The sequence below is a fragment of the Macrobrachium nipponense genome, chromosome 5 (genome assembly GCF_015104395.2).
Source record: "Macrobrachium nipponense isolate FS-2020 chromosome 5, ASM1510439v2, whole genome shotgun sequence".
Taxonomy (NCBI): domain Eukaryota; kingdom Metazoa; phylum Arthropoda; class Malacostraca; order Decapoda; family Palaemonidae; genus Macrobrachium; species Macrobrachium nipponense.
Genome location: NC_061107.1, coordinates 32,546,231 through 32,566,669, shown reverse-complemented (window position 1 = coordinate 32,566,669; position 20,439 = coordinate 32,546,231). Strand labels below are relative to the sequence as shown.

Genomic DNA, 20,439 nt, shown 5'->3' with positions numbered 1-20,439 from the left:
GTGACCCTTTGTTTTGGCCTGACACTTCATTTCCACATGATCCATTCTCGCTTTTTAACTTGTAATTGTCTCATTGAAAAAACATTGTCGACAGTATATACTTCACGATTAATCATAATCTTTCATGCAGCGTTCCTTCTAAAACCTCCAAAAATGATTCTCTTGGTGATTCTTCTGTGGTTATGGTACCAATGACATCTCCCTCCTGTTTGAACATGTTCATCCTCAGACTTTCTTCCCAGTCCATTATTATTACTTCTCCCTCAACAGTTAGCACATTGTTCATCATAATTACATAATTCTTTCTTAACTTCTATATACTGCATTTCCATCACATCCCTACCCCACGAAAACCCCCTCTTAACTTTTTTGTTTGAAAGTTGCTTATAGCCATATGACCATCATCGTTTTATATAATAATTTTTACGCAAGGTATTTACTTCTCTACCTGTGCCTTGGTCGGATAAAATCATCTCGTTGCCTTTTCTTTAAGTCTGCTCTTCTGTAGATATCATTTTCCCCACACTACACATTTAGCTTTTCTCTTTCTTATTCTTATATATATATATATATATATATATATATATATATATATATATTATATGTATATATATATATATATTATATATATATTATATATATATATATTATTTAACTAGCACTCACTTTTCTTGTTATTTACACTTTTAGTTGTTTTTAGCATCACTTTATCTAATTGTTTACCCAATTGTTTATTTCCATCCTTGAACAATATATTTTCCTGCAACAAGAAACCCAAAAGTTATAGGTGTTGCTAAACATTGTTTGTACCGGATATTAGCCATTAATTGCTACTTTATTTTTAATCCACATCCTCCCTTTTTTTCGGTCACAAAGGCAGGGCCATGTTAATGTCTTTGACAACCATGGTTCCTGATTACAGAACTCACACCACAAACACAGTTACTGCCCCACTGCACTCATTTTTATTTTGGCAATTATAAATTTCTTTGGTTTTGACAACCAGCGACGGTTCCTGGTTCTGGCCTGTAAGCGCACACTCACAAACACAGTTGTGTCAACTTGCGGGCACACTACACTATTCATTAGGTGCAAAGCTTTATTCCCTTGTTTACTTTACTCGTCTTTTAATTCAACTTTACTTTATATTACATCTAAATGTGGGTCTATTATCCTTTTCTGCAAGACTGCAACAAGCGAACCAATACCCGATTTGGTTTGTGTTGCCTGAAGTCCCGGGTCTTCGTGACCGCCACCATTCATCAGCTGGTTTAAAATCCCGATCCATTTAAATCCAGCGAAGGAGGAGACGCCGCTGCTGTCAGACTGTCTGTCCTCTTCCGTTGGCCCACCTACACCATTTCGGTTTTTGCGAGTAAGTTGTCGTCATTTTTACGACCCGCTTAGTAGTAATAAGTGGAGGATTCCACATCACAGGGGATCCTACTATATAGCAAGTAGCCTTAGGTGACTTGAAACGTGAATGGCCACATCGTATCATTATATAGGTAGCTAAGTTTGACCTACACTACGACACCCAGATTACTACTAAGCTGGTAGCTAGCTTATACCTACTATCTTCGGTAAATGTCCAGGAGAAGGCCGCACCCGTTTTTCAAGTATTAACGACGAAAAACGGCAAAAAACGACCAGATTGGTATTGCACATCGCATAGGAGACATGAGGAAATGGATAAAAAAGAAACTAAAGCTGCCCACACAAGCTCAAATTTTTGGTCCAATTTTTTTATGTCAAATTATTTGACATGAATTTGATCGTGTGTGGCGTAATTTGATGGCCTAAAAGGTTTGATGTCAAATATTTTAGTGATCTGATTTCAGTAGATATTTTTTGAGCTAACGTCAAATAATTTGTGCGTGTGTGGTACCTAGCAATAATTTGCGCAAATTTTAGTTAGCCTAGTGATTAGACATAATCTGAGGAGGACGTGCGTGGCTCATCGTCATCATGGCTCCAACAAAACATGAAAAGAAATTTCTTCTTGAGCTTATTGATGTTTATAGAAGTTTACCACTACTTTGGAACATTAAAAGTGACTGTTATAGTGACAGAAATAAAAAAGATATATGGCATATGAGACTCTTCTACAGAAATTCCGTGATTATTATCTGGAAGGGACGAAGGAGGAGCTGAAGAAGAAAATAAACTCACTGCGGACGAGCTTCCGAAAAGAATTTAAAAGAATAAAAGACTCAAGCAGATCTGGAGCAGGAGCAGATGAAATTTATGAGCTGTCACTATGGTGTTTTGATGCTCTTTGGTTCCTGAGTGACCATGAAACATGTGTTGATAGCGTTGCATGTATCTATAACGATACCACCAATGGCTTGAGGAGAAATGGCACTCAGGAATTTCAGGTCCTCGAATGTGTTTCCAGTTGCCAAGAAGCGGAGAGTTATTGAGAGTCTTTCAAATGGTGATATCGCACAACCATAGTAACTGTGTTTTCTTTGGTTATAGATGGTCTCACAAGATCTAATAGTTTGTCAAATGATTCTCCGTCCATGTGAAGAAAGTTCTTGAAAACATCAGGTTCATTTAATAAAGGAGCATGACCAAATTGTTCACGACACAAATACCATTGCTGGGCCCACTTTCGTCTCTTTCGTTTCTGTGTGCTCTTCAACGCTAAGCCAAGAGCCAACGCTGTAGCATCCATGATGGCACTCGGGAGCAAAATGAAAATTTGATGAGAAGTTTGAGTGTGAGCCCCCCCCCTGCGACCCCCCCTTAAGGCCACAGTGATTTTCGGGGCACTACCTAACCTTACCTAGAGCCCTGTACCCCTACCTAGGCCTAGCGGGGGGCGGAAACCACTACCTAACACATCCATCAAACCAAATCCAAAGTGATGGTACTGCTGTATACATCGTTATACTACCACCATTATAATATACTCTATAAATTAAAGAAGCTTACCTTAAACTGTTGGTTGATAAAGATGTGCTGCTGCTTTGAGGAAAACGTGAAGTCGTTGCAAGGTTCCCTGACATGCAACTTAAAGTAGGAAGTGGCCAGGTACCCGACGAATCCACTAGTTTTTCAATATTCCCCAAATAAGCTAAAACAAATTCACCGTAACTTAGGAAACAGTCAGGACAAGAAGCTGGAATTTCAACTTCTTGTGCAATACTATGAGATGAAGTGCTTGCTACGGCCTCCATGTCTAAGAACAAACTGAAAAGCCTGGGTAAGATAATGTATTGTCGCGCTGAGAAAATTTTCAAACACCCGCGCCATTGGCCAAAGTTGATGAGGTTTAAGAAAATGAAACTCTGATTGGCCAAACATGTAAGACGTCATAGTGGACTAGTTTGTCTGCGGATTATACTAGTAGTTACAGGGCTCATTTGAGCTAAAAACAAGACACAGTCAACAATAACAACAGACTTAGAAAAATTCTGGGAGGAGACAAGAGTAGCGTTAGTTTGATCGTCGATATTTCGACTGTTATTGAATTTCACTAAATTATCTCACTTGTATACCACTATTTACATACATTCCTACACATTATAGTAAAAATACATTGAATATCACTGATATCTTCATGCGGCCCTCTCCTAGACATTAACCCTATCTTCTACCTACTCATTTTAATCGATATTCAAGATAGTATACCTAGTAGTATAGTATATAACATTGCGTTGTAAACTAGGGTAAAAAACTGCATGGTACGGGGGTGGACCATGTACGATCAATGTGTACAACCCCAAAAAAAGTACTTGTTCCGATACGTAATACAAACCCTCGGTCCTTTAACAATAGGAAGTAGCTAGCGGCAGCTGGAACGGTCGTAAGCTTCGAACAAGGGGAGAACGATAGTTAACTGCTTGTCCGATCGTCGCGCGCCGCGCGACTGGGAGGTAAACAAATCACTTTTGCTTTCGGCCGTGAGTGGGAAGGACGTGCTCGTCATCGCTCTGCCCGCTTTGTCGTTTGCTTTGAGTTTGAGTATTTGCCCTCTCTTTCTGTATAAATCAGAGTGATTGTAAGTACTTGTGCATTTCTTTTATTGATCTTTGCAATGAGTGAAGAAGAAATGGAGATATCACCACGCCCTCCGGTCGCCCGTAGAGTGTGTCCCGGGCTGGAGGGGCGTAGATGTGGGGGATTTAGATCGTTTGTCGATGTAGATCTCACGAGGTTTGTAGTCACTCGTTGTCGGGGGCGAGAGTGCTCCCGCAACGAGCCCTGTGTAATATGTATGAATTGGTCCGAGGCGCAGTGGGTGCTGTACGAGGGCAGGAAGAGACTTAGGCCGCCCAAGAAGTCATCGGAAAGTCCAGTGACTCCTTTGGTAACGGACACTTCGTCCTCTTTCCTGCCCCCCGGCCAGCCCCCACGTTTCGCGCCTTCCCCTGCGGGGGGGGTAGCGGAGTCCTTCTCCTCTCTCGATCCGTCGAGTGTGGATGAGGGCGCCCGCTACCCGGACGTCCAGTTGTACTCGGGGTCTTCCGTCCGCTCTGGGGGGGGTTCTTCTCCCCCCAGGCGTGAGGAAACCCCTCTGACTAACCCGACTGTTGCTTCCGCAGGTGTGCCATCAGCGAAGGACGACCTGGGACAGGTGTGGGAGTCGCTGGGACTGCAGGGAGTGCCGAGCATCCAAGGGTTGATTCAGCGGTTGGCGGGGTCGGCAGTGGTCACTCATGGTGCGGTGACCACTACTACAACCACAGTAACGACACCAGCATATGAGATGCCACCGCATCTGGTGTATACGCCACATATAATGTCGGTGACACCCACGGCTGCTATACAAAAACCCATTACTGCCGTGCCAAAGAGGACGGTGCCACCACCACCTGGTTTTTTTGTATTGCCGACCCCGGACTTCCGCTGCCCAAAGAGTACTCCCCTGGACCTGCCGCCAGTGCCGAGGATGACGGTAGCTGCCGACAGGACGCCTGGCTCTCCTGTGGTACCTGCCGTGCCTGCCGTACCTGTTGCTGTCCCAGCCGCTCATTCCTTTTCAGATCAGGCTGCTGCTCATTCACTTTCAGATGTTCCTGCCGTTCCTGCCGTTCCCGGACCTGTTCCTGTTGTTCCTGCTGTTGGTGGTGCTGTCACAGTCTCAGGTCTTTCTGGACAGGTGCAGTCGGGCCCTGTTGCTTCGGCAACTTCCCCGGCTCCCTCCTGGATGGAAGACCTGACGTCTGTCCTGCGGAGCCTGGCGAAGAAGAAGAGGAAAGAGAAAAGAAGGTGTCGTCGTCGTCTTCGTCGTCTTCTTTCGTCGTCTGCTGCCTCCTCCTTCCCCTTCGACTTCTCAAGGCTAAACAGTCGAAGAAGAAGAAGGCTGCCTCCTCCCCCCCTAAGAAGACTCCTTCGGGATCTTCTAAGGGCCCGTCTCGCTCAGGCGAGCTGGGGAGCTCTTCTGCTGGTCCTCCTGTGCCTTCGGGAACGGGGCCCGTCGCTTCTTCTGCAAAGAAGAAGTCGACGGGGACCAGAGGTGCACCAGCCTCGGCTGGTGCGTCCTCACCTGGTGCTAGCGGTTCTGCCGCTAAACCAGGTTCCGTCTCGGCCGCTTCTCGTTCGCGAGAAGCACCGAGTGGACGCTCTTCCAAAGAAGGACCGTCCAGCCAAAGTTTTTGACGCCCGAGCTCGCTCGCCGTCAAGACAGCGGCGCGGAGCAGAAGACTGGCGAGAGTCGTGCACACGACTCTCGCCAGGCCAGTGGACGCTCTCGCAGCGATCAACTGGCTGCTCGGGGCTGACGTGACGGTCGCCTGACCGGCCACGGGCTGAGGCGAGGAAGGAGTCCCCACAGCCGCCGGTACCAGCCACGGCTGGGTACCAGCAGGTTTGGACCGCGCCGACGAGGACTCTAGGCTGGTTCTCGACGCGACAGAGAGCCTAGCAGGTCACCCGTCCTCCGCTCCACCAGATGGGACCGCTAGAGATCGGTCTCGACGTTCTCAGCCGAGCCAAATCGCCCCAGGCAGAGCGGCAAGGCTAGGCCTGCGGTCTCGACCGTCACCGAAACGGGTTGACGATCAGGGCAGCAGCCCTCCACGCACGCTGGTCCTGCCAGCGAGCGAGGGGGGAGCTTCAGGTCTGCCTCTCCCGTACCTTCAACCTCCTCGGGCTATACCGGGAGGAGCGAGGTAACCGAGGAGCGATCACGAGGAGGTGCGCCGCTCGTGACCCAGCTATGACGCCGTACGGCTCAGGCACGGTTTTAGGACCGACCAGAACGTACGCGCAAGTAGTTGGAGGCGACCGTCAGGGGTCTGTCGCTGTTCCTCCTTCTGAAGGAGGAGTATCGCGGGATATGCTCTTGCTGGAGGGACTGGATGGTCCTACTCCACAAGACGCTGTAACTCCCGAGATACAGAGGAACTTTGCGGAGGTCCATTAAGCTGATGCGTCTGCATAATGACCTCGCGGAAGGATCGCCGCTACCACCGGCAGAGCCCACGTCCCAGCTCGAATCATTTTGGGGTCCCAAGAGGGAACCCAAAATGATGGTGGGATTACCGCGATCTGAGCTTGCAGACTCGGTCCTGGATCAGGTGGAGAATCTCGTCTCAGGACGGGAGGACTCGCTAAAGTCCGGACGGTCTTCTAAGCTGCTTCCTCCTCCTCTACAGCGGCAGAGGCGATTCTACGTGCCTTCGAAGACCCGATACTGCGAAAACAGGTTAACCCGGAGTTAGCAAGGCTGACTCCAGGTGTGTCCTGCAGCAGCTCCTGTCGGAGAACCTATGGTTCTCGCAGCAGGAGGCACTTGCCTTGGAATCTACCGCTATGGCAGCATTCCAGGCAGTTTCCTGGTTGGATTTGTGGTCCCTCACAATATCCAAAGTAGCGGCCGGCTCTGGGAGCTCTGCTCTCGAAGACGACGCTTCTTTTAGGAGACTGTGCCAGTCTGGAGGAAGAGCAATCTCTTACCTCGCCCATCAGACTGCTAACCTGTGGGCCAACTTGGTTCTTCGACGTAGGGACGCAGTCCTTACCCGAGTGCCAAGGGGTCCGGGCGTTGAGGCGGCACTCGGGCTTCGAAATGGACTCTTAGGAGTTTCCCCAGCTCTCTTTCCTTGGAGGAGATGGTGGACGCTGCGGTGGAAAGGCGGCGCACTGACGAGAGTGACCGCTTAGTCCACCAGGCAGTCTCGAAGGTTACTGGGCAATCTCGAGCGACTGCGGCCAAACCAAAGAGCTTGGCTAGCGCTTCCACGGCGGCGAAGACAGTTGCACCGTCCAAACCCCGTGTGAAGACTCCTGTAGTTTCAACTTCTGCTAGAGGAGGCCGCAACCAGCCCTCCTCCCAGCCCTCCTTTCCCCGAGGGGGTGCTGGAAAGAAGTCGAAACGAGGTGGGAAACGCTAGGGACGGCGTTCCCCCATCACCTGCTGCCGGAAGTGGGGGGGGTGCCTGGCGAGCCATTGGGTGACTTGGCAGCGCTACGGCGCCGAGAACTGGATAGTAGTACGTCCTTCGGGAGGGATAATCTACTACCCTTCGAGTCTCGGCCCCCCTCATCTCCAATCCGGTCCATATCTACAGACCTATGTCCGGGGATCAGCAAAGGACAACGCTCTTCGACAGGAGATCAAGACCATGCTGGCGAAACAAGCTGTAGAAATCGTGGAGGACCAGTCACCGGGCTTTTACAGCCGCCTCTTCCTAGTGGAGAAGGCATCGGGGGGCTGGCGTCCGGTGATAGACCTCTCTCCCCTGAACCGCTTCGTTCGCACGACGCGGTTCACGATGGAGTCGGCACGCTCAGTGGCTCGACTCGATCAGGGGGAACGATTTCATGCTTTCAGTGGACTTGAAGGACGCGTATTTTCAAATACCCGTCCATCAGTCCTCCAGAAAGTACCTCCGCTTCATCTTCGACGGGACGGTGTACCAATTCAGGGCACTTTGTTTCGGTCTCTCAACCGCCCCACAGGTGTTCACGCGAGTGTTCACTCTGGTGTCGGCTTGGGCCCATTCGAACGGGATACGTCTTCTGAGGTATCTCGACGATTGGCTAGTCCTGGCGAGCTCCCGCTCGCAGTTGCTACAGGACAGAGATCGACTCCTCAAGTTTTTGTCACGATCTGGGGATCGTGATAAACTACGAGAAGTCCGATCTCGAACCCAAGCAGAAGATGAAGTACCTGGGTATGCTGATAGACACGTAGCAGGGCAAGTCTTTCCCGCAGACTTGCGGATCAGCAAATTCAGGGAGGCAGCCGGCCGGTTCCTGTCTCGGCAGGAACAGGGCAGCACAGCAATGGCAAGTCGTGATCGGCCATCTGTCGTCACTCGAGAAGTTAGTCCCTCACGGGCGTCTTCACCTGCGGTCTCTCCAGTGGAGGCTAAGGGAAAGATGGTCTCAGGCCAAGGACCCTCCTTACTTTCCCGTGGCTATCACGGACAAGGTGAGGCAGGACCTAGCCTGGTGGCTCGACGACAAGAACCTCTTAAGAGGAGTGCCCATACGCACTCCCCCCCCGGAGATGCTTCTGTTCTCAGACGCATCGACCGAGGGATGGGGCGCACACCTGGAGGAGTTGCTGACTGCAGGTGTGTGGGACCATCACGAAAAAGCACCTTCACATCAATGTCCTGGAACTCAAGGCGGCGTTCTACGCTCTCCAAGAGTTTCAGGACCGCTTGGTGGGACACTCAGTGGTGTTGATGTGCGACAACACCACAGTAGTGGCATATGTCAACAAGCAGGGGGGGCTAGTGTCTCTTCCGCTCCATCAGTTGACGGTGCAGGTGCACGAGTGGGCCACGGCTCACTCGATAGAGGCTGTCATTTTGCACGCTACATTCCAGGCAAGAGGAATGTAGTAGCAGACCAAGCTCAGCCGTCGGGATCAGGTGATAGGGACCGAATGGTCTCTACACCAAGACGTGGCGGAAAGGCTCTTCAACCTGTGGGGGCGACCGGTCGTAGACCTGTTCGCCACCCGGCACAACAGAAAACTTCAGGTTTTCTTCTCAGCTGTGCCGGACCCATGGGCAGCTGCAGAGGACGCTCTCCAACACCCCTGGGACAACCTCTTCGCTTACGCCTTTCCTCCCTTCTGTCTGATTCGGAAAGTGATCAGTCGAGTGCTGGTCACTCCCAATCTCAGAATGATCCTGGTGGCTCCCAAACGGCCGCAAGCCGTTTGGTATCCGGACCTGCTGGCTCTTCTTGCGGACGCACCGAGAGAGCTACCCACTTGGCACAACCTTCTAGCCCAGCCACACGTAGAACGGTACCACCAAGCAGTCCAGTCCCTTCAACTTCACGGCTGGCTGTTATCCACCATCTCTTGCGAACGAGACGCTTTTTCTCGTAGCGCACGCAACAGAGATGGCTGGCGACACGTCCCGACAGTCCTCCTGCAGCTGATGTACCAGGGGAAGTGGGCCGTCTTCTGTGGTTGGTGTCGTAGACAGGGTCTGTCTCCTCTCAGAGCCACTCTTCAGCAGGTAGCGGATTTTCCTCGTGTTTCTTCGCCGAGAGAAGCTCCTCTCAGTACCCACAGTTAAGGATATAGAGCCGCCCTGGCTCTCGTCCTAAAACTGAGGGGACTGGACATCTCGAATTCGTTCGAGATCTCCTTGCTAATGAGGAGCTTCGAAAGGTCTTGCCCACCCAGGGAAACTCAGGCCCCCTGCGTGGGATGTGACTCTCGTACTTAGGAGTTTGACTCGAAGACCTTTCGAGCCACTCCGAGAGTCGTCAGACAGGGATCTGACCCTCAAGACCCTCTTCTTGCTGGCCCTGGCATCGGCGAAGAGAGTAGGGGAACTACATGGCCTTTCTTATGATGTTAAACATACCAGAGGCTGGGGATCTGTGACGCTCGATTTCGTCCCGAACTTCGTAGCTAAGACTCAGAATCCATCGATCCCTGACGACAGGTTCGAGTCTTTCACGATCCCCTCCTTCTGGACTTCACCGATAACGATGCGGATGAGATGCTGCTTTGTCCTGTGAGGGCGCTACGGCGCTATCTGAAGAGAACTCGACATCTCAGGCCCTGAGTGTCGACGCCTCTTCGTTAGCACTGGGGTTACCAAGAAAGAAGTCTCCAAGAACACGCTTTCTTTCTGGCTGCGTGAGGTGATCAGGAGAGCGTACGAGGCTGATGGTAGCGACGACATCCGTACACTCCGACCGAGAGCCCACGAAGTCAGAGGTATCGGACCTCCTTAGCGTTCCGTAAGAACTTCTCCGTGGCGCAGGTCCTGAAGGCAGGTGTCTGGGCCAACCAGACCACCTTCACGTCCTTCTACCTTCGGGATATTGCCCACAAGTCCTTGGATACTTTTTCCTTGGGACCTGTGGTGGCTGCTCAACACGTTGTGTAAGCTTACCCAGCACCCGAGCAGGCAGAACAGCATCGATTCCTGGTATGACTGGAGAATTGAATGTGCGAATGAGAGAGTGACTGGCTTCTCTTCACCATCTTTCTCTACCTCTACCTGTGGGCAGAGGGATACGGTCGTTACCTTGCTGGAAGGGAGTCAGATGCAGGTAAGCTATTCAACAGAGCTCCATCCTATCTCTTTAACTAGAGATAGGAGTGTATATCCACCACTTTCTCCAACAAGGGGGAGAAAGTGGATGCCTACATGAGACAAACCCATTACTTTACATTTGCTCATGTAAAGGAAAAAGTTCTTACAATGCTGGTACAAAAGAGATACGCTTGCCTCTCTCTTAGTACTCGGCCCAGAGGTCTGACCATTGATCCTGCGGTGCACACCCCGATCAATCGGACAGAGGCTTGGATCCCTCCCTCGCTCTTACAACCAGGGAGGCATTCCAGGGATGGACGAACACCAGTCTGTTCATCAAAAGACTCAGATTCCTCCCACCAAGAAGTGAGTCTTCCTATTGTTAAAGGACCGAGGGTTTGTATTACGTATCGGAACAAATGACAATTTGTCGAAAATTGCATTTTTCCTAACTATACAAACCTGAGGTCCTTTACATAGTCCCTCCTCATGCCACCCCTCACTCTGCGTATTTTGCATGCCGGGCCAAAAGCAAAAGTGATTTTGTTTACCTCCCAGTCGCGCGGCGCGCGACGATCGGACAAAGCAGTTAACTATCGTTCTCCCCTTGTTCGAAGCTTACGACCGTTCCAGCTGCCGCTAGCTACTTCCTATTGTTAAAGGACCTCAGGTTTGTATAGTTAGGAAAAATGCAATTTTCGACAAATTGTCATATTATAATGCGTCCTGACATCGGAGATGGGCATCAGTCGCGACTTCTTGTTGGTGAGAAATGGAGCTAAAGACTTCTACTCTCCTTTCGAAGTAAGTATTTTCTCCAAAGTTAGAAATTAAGGCCAAATTTTAATATTTAAACAGAGGGTAGTGAAATGGTGGTACAAGGCAGTCCAAATCTCACCAAAACGCGTTCAACATTTTTACTTACAACTCTAAATATTTAGGAGATTGACGCTACTTTGTCTTGTTAGAGTGCTGGGGCGCTATCTGAAGAAAACTTGACACCTCAGGCCTGAGTGTCAACGCCTCTTTGTTAGCACCTGGGTGACTTAAGCTGGCCTCACACTAGGCATTTTTTTCACGAGCAGCGAGCCGTTGCTGCCGAGAATGAAAAACCGGGAGCTTTTAGCTCGAGATTCTTGCTTCCGAACAGGACGGAAAGCAGCCAGCACGAGCCGCGAGCCACAGCATAGTGTAAACAAACAAGATGGCTGCTGCTGATAGGACGTACTCTCCTGAGCCACTCTTGAACCCTCAAACGTTTTTTGTTACTCTTGCATTCACGTAAGTTTCCGAGAAATAAACCACTGCAGCGCATCTTGCAACAGTCCGACAATTTCTGGGCGCCATGATGATATCAGATGATCAGTTTTGTTTACTTTTTCCTACGGCTCCTCGAAACCACGAGTTCCTAGTGTGACGATACAACACTTTTGCTCGCGAGCATCGGCTGGATGCTGGCCAAAACCACGAGCAAGAAATGACTAGTGTGATACCAGCTTAAGAAAGAAGTGTCCAAGAACACTTTCTTTCTGGCTTCATGAGGTGATCAGGAAAGCGTACGACTCTGAGAGGAGTGCGGACACCAGTACCTTTTGTCCGAGAGTCCACGAAGTTAGAGGTATTGGTCCAACCCTTGCAGTCCACAATAACTTGTCAGTTGCACAAGTGCTGAAGGCAGGGGTGTGGTCCAACCAAACCACCTTCACCTCCTTCTACCTTTGGGATATTGCCCATAGGTCCTTGGACACTTTTCTCCGGGTCCATGGTGGCTGCTCAACAAGTTGTGTAGCTTACCCAGCTCCTTTAACAGGACAAGGTTGCATCTTGTCCTCGTGATATTGCATGAATGAAGAATGAATGAGAGTGTGACTGGCTCCTCTTCCTTCTCCTTTCTTCCCTCTTCCTGCAGGCAGAGGGTAGTGGTCGTCACATGCTGGACAGGACGACGGTGCAGGTAAGCTATGTAACTGAGCTCCATTCTATCTTTAGTTAGGGATAGAAGCATTTATCTGTCCCTTCCCTAACAAGGAGGGAAGCAGACAGCAGTAAGAGATAAACCCAATGCTTTATACTTGGCCTCTTACTTATGACTTGAAGCTCTTGCTTGCTATTCATAAGAGGTACGCATGCCTCCCTCTTACGAATTGGTCCAGAGGTCTGGCCACTGATCCTGCAGTTCTCGCTGTGATCAGTTGGACAGAGGCTAGGTTCCCCCCCTTGCTCTTACGACCAGGGAGGGAACCCAGGTTCAGATTCCTCTCGCCAATAAGTTAGTCTTTCGCATGTAAAGGACTGATGGTTTGTATAACCTGTTGGAACAAATGACAATTTTTGAAAGTAAATTGTATTTTGTTCATGAACTTACCTGTCAGATATATATATAGCTGTATTTTCTGAAGTCCGACAGAATTTAAAAAACTTCCGACACACGCAGTGGTCGGCCAGGTGGTTATACCCATTCCCGCGCTGGGAGGCGGGTATCAGGAACCATTCCCATTTCTATTCAATTTTTCTGTCGCCGGTGCTGAAAACACCTGTTTTCAGTACCTCCGTCTTAGGATTTTGGAAACTTCATTGCCGCTAAGTATCCTAATTGTCTTTTGATTTATTTACTTGGATAAGATATCTGAATCTAGTTAGGCTAGTTTCAGAGGGGGTTGTCTGCAAGATAGGGTGTGGCTACCGAAAGCTTCGGTAGATCCGCACTTGGTATGCACGAGGGGTATGGGTCTTGCTTCTTTGTTGAGATTTGTCATGTAAGGAGTGTGAGACTTTGTCTATTCCGTAAGGAAGACGTATGATTCGTATGTACACAATTAATCAGTAAACATGTCTAATTCCGTAAGGAAAAAGTATGATTCGTATGTACGCAATTAATCAGTAAACAAAAGTCAGGGTAGTGAACCTGCTAACCTTCCTGTAGACTTTATTTTGCCTAACCCTATAGTATGGACCTACGGGTTATGAATATGTCTGCGAGAGGTGATCGCTCTCCTTCATTGTGTGAAGAGTGCTACTTCTGTTATTGTTACTCCTAACCCTGTAATGTTACCTTCGGTCCCTAAAACGTGTCTGTAGAGGTTATTGCCCTTTCTCTAATACTCCTTTCGATTCGTAAACTTAGAATCGAAAGTGCTTGTCTTAGAGAGCAATAGTGAAGTGGCTAAGTGCAGTGACAGTGCCCCTTGTGTAGTGGAGGGTGCGTCAGATCGGCCTTATAACGCCTCTAGGTCTAGACCTCTGTCGGACTCCCCAGGACCACAGGGAGAGGGCATGTCGAAAGCCGAAGGAGGGGTTACGAGGAACCCCCCACCGATCTGGCGTGCCTTCGGCAGTTTCTGATGAAAATCCCCAGACTGCCAAGTTCGTGCAACATGCACGAATCCTGAAGGATTGCTTCTCGTCCTCCGAGGCGTCCTCCCGCGCGAAGGGTTGGAGCTCTCGGAAGGACTCGCGCCCTCTAAGAAGCTTTAGAGAAGAGGACGCTTCACGTCCTCTCTCTCGTCAGGAGGGAACGTCAGATCGGCCCCATAACGCCTCTAGGCCTGGACCTCTGTCGGACTCCCAGGACCAGGGAGAGGGCATGTCGAAAGCCGAAGGAGGGTACGGAACCCACATCGATCTGGCGTTCCCTTCGGTAGGACCTGTTGACGCTTCCCAGGCTGCGGAAGATCGTGCACGAATCTCGAAGGATTGCTTCTCGTCCTCCGAGGCGTCCTCCCTGTGCAGGGGTTGGAGCTCTCGGAAGGACTCGCCCGCCCCTCTAAATAGAAGCTTTATAGAAGAGGACGCTTCACGTCCCCTCTCTCTCTCGTTATGCGTTTCAGTGAGAAGTAAAAAGGCGAACGTCGCCTGATCACGTGTACGTCTTTCCACCGAGAAATATGAAAAAGAAGGCAGTTTCTCTCGCTTGTTTTGACTCCTGTCAGGAGCGTGACGCTTTTCTGCACGCTTCTTTTGACGCTTGGCTTGAACGGGACGCTCGGATGGACGCCAGGCGCGCGCCAGTGGACTCCGAGCGCACGCCAGGACGCCGAGCGTCCTCGCCAATGGATGCCGAGCGCGCGCCAGCGCACGCCAGGTTTGTCTCCTGGCTGAACGTTTCTGTTGAACTCTTCAAGCTCTTGTTTAAGATTTGAGCCTCAAGAATGTGAAGTAAGCAGTGCTTCGGAGGAAGCTTAAAGTGAACAGACAACTTCGTCTTCGAAACCCAGCAAGACCTCGGGTTTCGTGAATTCAAGAGGTCTCTGTCAATATTATTTTGCTTTTCGCAAAGGTGGTTGGAGTTAAGGAAAGCTCAAGGGAAGATCTCGTTTTCTCTACCGCAGTCAAGACTTTGCGATAAGGCAGTTACGGGTTATGTAAAGGCTCGACGTCTTGCACGTCAGGACTCTCGGCGACGTTCAGTAGGATTCTTGCAAAGGCACTCATCAAAAGGACGCTCTTCAGGAAAGCGCAAGACAGGACTTCCTTTGCCATACTGCCAATAAATTTTAAGCTTTAGCAGGCATTAGTTGTGATACGGGAGAGGAAGCTGGTTGGAGAGTTTCTTCCTCTTCCAGGATAATTTTGCAAGCTTTTTAGCCCATCTGAAAGGGTTTTTCAGATGATAGATTTTGTTGTTAGTTTCTAGTCGGGACTACGCTGCCGAATGAACATCGTCGTTCTACCTGCTGTAAGCCCTGTCTCTTAACAGGATTCTTGCCCCTTCCTCGTTGAGACGGGAATCGGAAAAATAAAATGCTCGACTTCCTGGATTACGTTTTGTCAATTCAGTGACTTTCCCCCCATTGACAATATACTATCGTTTTGTCAAGTAAGTGGGTATCCCCTCATTGACAAAATATCTCTTTGTCCCGTAAATGGGTTAGTTCTCATTGACAAACATCTCATTAACTTGATATTGCGTAAGCGAATAAGTCTTATTGACAAGATTCGGAAGAGCTCTCATTCGTCATTCGCAGACTCGTACAAGAAATAGACTTGTAGACTACGTCAATGAACGCTTATGTCCAATAACATAAGAAGCTTGAGCTGTCTGCTTCGATTCTCTAAGTTTTGTTCATGAAACTTGCCTGTCAGATATGTATGTAGCTGTATTTCCGAATTCAGCTATATATGTCTGCCAGGTAAGTATGAACAAACTTTATTGTGATATAATAAAATATTTTGCCTTGCGTTTATTTTACTACTGGTTGGTTCAAGTCATATACGCTTGCTGTAGTTACCTCTTCGGATGGCAACCGAGAGGTCTATTGTCTATTATTTTAAGGACATTTAATCGTTACTCCCTGCAGCCTTCCAGGAGTTTCCGATTTATCTTTTACCGTTGTATGGTAGTGTTCTGACGACACAAACGCATCTATATATTTAGCGTTTTCTGTTTCGCTTAAAATATACCAGCTTGAGAGTCTCTTTCTGCTAAAAAAATAACGGACCTATTTCTTCGTAGAATAGGGTAGTGGCACCCAGACATAAAGTTAAGAGACGACGTTCGTAAGCTGCTGGCTGCTGCTGTCCAGTCCACCGACCCAGTAACAAGATCGTGTTGCTGTCATGCGCGGTAGGTTACGTCTCTCTCTCCTGCGGGATTGACTGACTAACGTATCTCTGTGCTGGCGGTTACGTCTCTCCTGCGGGATTGACTGACTACTCTATCTCTGTCCTACAATCACGGACTTTAGCCTAAGATTGAGGGGATTTTCTTACCTGAATGAATAAACTTTGCATTCGTTTTGCCTTACTATGTTCAACAGAGTTATCTCTTAATCCTTTTGGTGCTCATTACCGCATGGTATAGAACTACGAGTCTACCTGCTACATTGCACTTTTATATGCTCTCCTGCTTAGGCAAAGCGCAGCCTTATTAGGGAAGTAACCATACTCGGGGAGGGAATGGATGAGCTTGCTGGGGACCATTCCTTCCTGAAGAAGTTTAGTTTGCCCCGAATAGACTGCAATTCAGACCACAGTTTTTTTCCTACTGGGAAACTGAAATATTATTCAAGATCTAGGAATGATTCTGAACATCTCTCAGTGCGTCTATCACCTGAGGTGATAGAAAGAAGGTGCCGGTGATAGAAAGAAGGTGCCGGACATCTGGATAGGGTTTCAGATGTCCTGGATCTTAATCTGAAAGAAGTAAAGCAATCGGTCGTCCCTCCAGTCCTCGAAACGATTTTTGTTTTAACCAGTGGTCCAGATCAACTCTGATATTCCACAGCTCTCTCATATCTTAAGAAGTATCTTCTCTCGGTCCTGCTCGAGTTTACGAGAAAGAGCCTATTATAACAACAGGCGTATGAATGTAACGATCCTCTAGAGGTTTGTTACAGGATTGCAAAAGTCCGTACGAATCGTCTCGATCGACGGCAGCAACTTTTGACTTCCGAGTGGAATCTTTCTTTAGAGGTAAGTTGAGAGTTGTGGAGACTTTAGGACGCCCTTTTGTTTCATTCTTCTCTTTGATATGTTGAGGACGAAGAGCCTTCTTCTTCTCTGCTCCCTTATTCTCGATCCGGGATCGGTACATTAAACGCCATCCTATGATATTAAACGGGGATGGATGTTTAGTCTCTTTTCCCCTTTTTCAATCGCTTAGGAAATGTAATAAGAGGATTTATGACGTCACGGGAGCGACAATGACGCTGATCGCCCCATGTTGGCCTTCAGGATCCTGGATTTACAGAGGTCACATCCTTCCTAGTTCACTTTCCAAGGACCTTTTCCGAGAGAGTCGGTCTACTCTAACTCGAAAGGTACCTATAACCTCTCCGCTCTGAGTCTGACTACGTTCAGACTATCGAGATGTTGACAGGAATAAGATTACCGTCTTCCATTTCCGTCTGAAGAATGGGATAAGCTGGCAGTCACAACTATTAAAGAATACGCAAATATGTTGTTACGGCCTTTGGGCTCAGAGATTTGCGTCTGTCAAACAACAAAGCCCTTCACGATCTTTGAGTTCTGTGGAATCTCGAAACTCGCTCACCATCTACTTTTTGTCTCACCTTTTGCTCGGAGTCAGACACTCGTGCGAGATCAGGCGACATATAGTAGCCCTGAGTTTTTCTTGTGACGAAGTCGGTTGCGTTTATACACCCCGATGATCGTGTAACTTGAGACCAGGTTGGACTGTCAGGCATTCTTCCTTCGGGACTGAGTCGCCTTTTGCTCCTCGCTCCTTTCTCCTGGCACCAGAAGCTCGAGTCAGGAGTTGATTCGCTGACGACAGTGGGTTCGCGTTTGATACACCCCCCAAGGTTTGCTTAGATTGAATCGCCCAGGCAGTCCAGACACTCATCCTTCAGCGAAGAATAGTGCCTTATGGTCTTCAGGGTTACAGCCTTGCTGCCTTGATTCGTCTGACTGGTCAACTGGTCGGTCACCTGACTTTAGTACAGACGGACTGACTGTGCATGTCCAGATCGAAGCTTTCCAATATGGAACTTAGACGTTAGTCTGAAGTTCTTGATGTCAAAGCATTCGAACCTCTCCTACCTGTTAACTTCTTGCATGTGATCAGGAAGGCCTTCTTCTAACCACCCTAGATACGACAAAGAGGGTTAGTGAGATTTTAAGCCATCGTCACAAGTTTTGGCTTTAGAGAACACAAGGCGGTGTGCTCCTAAGCCTTTCGTTGTGGCCTCCAAGAAGGTGGAAACCCGTTTCCGTTATCCTTGGGCCAGAAGCTTGGAAGCAAGGATGGCACAAGTTAGCGGGCAGGAGCCAGAGAGAGTCCTGTGCCCTGTCGGGTCTCTCAAGTTTTATCTACATAAAACTTCAGTCGAAGTCATTCGGGCAATCTGCAGTGTTCCTGAAAAAGACCAGACTTGTCCATATCGAAGAACACCCTGGCTTTAGTGTTAAGGAGTTCTTTCAAAAATGCTCCTTCATTGTGTTTGCCAAAGATTTGAAATTTTTTATCTGAATGCTCACGAGGTGAGGGCGCGGCCTCGGAAGCATTTCAACAGAGCATGGCACTCAGCAACATCCTGAGTACCATGTTTTAGCGAAGCAACTCTGTGTTCACTTCACACTCCCTGCGAGATGTGAAGATGGCAAGAAGTACCACTCATCCTATCCTGTAGAAAATGGTTAGGAAGAGCTCTTAATTTAGTTGTTGAGTCGCCGAACAACGGCGACTTCTTAACTCTTAAGCCTTAGTTAACACACCTTAACTTTGGCTAGGTTGGTCAGGTGGTGATATATAATGATTTTATTTTACTTCTTAGCCCTCATGGTATGGTCAATATGGTCTAGTCACATTGTGGTCACGCCCCCGTTGACAGATCATCTGGAGTGCACCAGCTTTATAGGTCTCTACCTCGCTGGCAACTCTAGTAAAGCAGAAGCAGACTTGGGTGACAGTAATCACGAAGTCAGCTATGCTAACAGGTGGAACCAAGATGTAAATCATCTGCATGCATTTGTTTCCCAAAATCCTTCTATTCTGTCCCTTCCCACCTCCAACGGTGGGATTCAGCTATATATATATGACAGGTAATTTCATGAACAAAAATGATATTGTTTATGATACAATAAAGTTTGTTCATACTTACCTGGCAGATATATATAATCAAGTACCCACCCACCTCCCCTCAGGGGACAGTGGGAATAAAAATATGAATAGAAAATGGGAATGGTTCCTGATACCCGCCTCCCAGCGGCAGGAATGGGTACTAACCACCTGGCCGACCACTGCGTGTGTCGGAAGTTTTTTAAATTCTGTCGGACTTCAGAAAATACAGCTATATATATATCTGCCAGGTAAAGTATGAACAAACTTATTGTATCATAACAATATCATTTTTGTACATGAACTTCCCTGACAGATATATCTTCAGCTATAGTCTCCGACGTTCCCGACAGAATTTCAAATCTCGCGGCACACGCGACAGGTAGGTCAGGTGGTCTACCTTACCCGCCGCTGGGGTGGCGGATGTACGAACCACTCCCGTTTGCTTGTCAGATTTTTCTCTGTCGCGGGAACGATAACAACTGTTGTCGGTTCCTCTCGATAGTTTTTCGATTCTCGCTTGCCTGGAGTTAATTTGGACTTCTTTTGGTGACGTATTCGCTTTGTTTTGGCTTGGCATACGCTGATTGCGGACCGGTTTGATTTTGATTTTGATTTTCTTTAACGATGTCTGACCTAGATTCAGTAGTTAAAACTTCGGTTTTTGTACATGACTTTCCTGTCAGATATATACTTAGCTATACGTCTCTGACGTCACGACAGAATTCAAAACTCGCGGAACACGCGACAGGTAGGTCAGTGATCTACCTTACCGCCGCGTGGTGGCGGCTGTAAGAACCAATCTCCCTTTCCAGCCAGAATTTTTCTGTCGCCGGTGACGACTACACCTGTGGTTGTTACCTCCTGACAGCTTTATTCGATTCTCGTTGCCGTGGATTTATTTGGACTGACTTTCGGTGAAGTACCTGATCTTGTTGGCTTGGCATACGCATTTGTGGATTGTTTTTGGATATTGATTTGGATTTTTCTTTGATTTCGAGATGTCTGAGTTAGAGGTTAAGAAATCTTCTATGTTTAGGGTGTGCTCTATGGATGAATGCAAGGTGAGACTACCGAAAGCTACGGTAGATCCTCACACAGTTTGCTTTAAATGTAGAGGGAAAGAATGTTCTTTTGTTAACCCGTGTATGAGTGTGAGAAGTTGGATGAGGGTGAATGGAAGGCTCTTTCTTCCTACTTGAGGAAGTTAGAGATAGACAGGGTGAGAAAGGCTTCGTCTAGGAGTTCTAGTGAAGTCTCGTATTAGCGAGGTAGAAGAAAATCCTGTTGTAGCATTAGAACCTTCTCCAGTTTCAGCTCCTGCGCCCTGCATCGAACCTAAGGATACGACTACGGAAGTGGCAACCATGAGAGCCACGATCCTTAGCATGGAAAAGAAGATTCGTTCGTTGCAAGGTAAGAGTAGTGAAGGTGAATTGTGTAGTGACC

The 20,439-nt window shown here is 48.3% G+C and overlaps 1 protein-coding gene across 1 annotated transcript in view; it reads left to right on the top strand.

The window, feature by feature from the left end:
• The first annotated feature begins 1,077 nt into the window (after positions 1 to 1,077).
• LOC135215279 (ATP-dependent DNA helicase PIF1-like) overlaps positions 1,078 to 20,439 on the top strand; it is a 167,145-nt gene continuing 147,783 nt past the window's right edge. The window contains exon 1 of the mRNA XM_064249824.1: positions 1,078 to 1,375. The gene's annotated coding sequence lies outside the window, so the exon portion shown is untranslated. The remainder of the gene's footprint in view (positions 1,376 to 20,439) is intronic.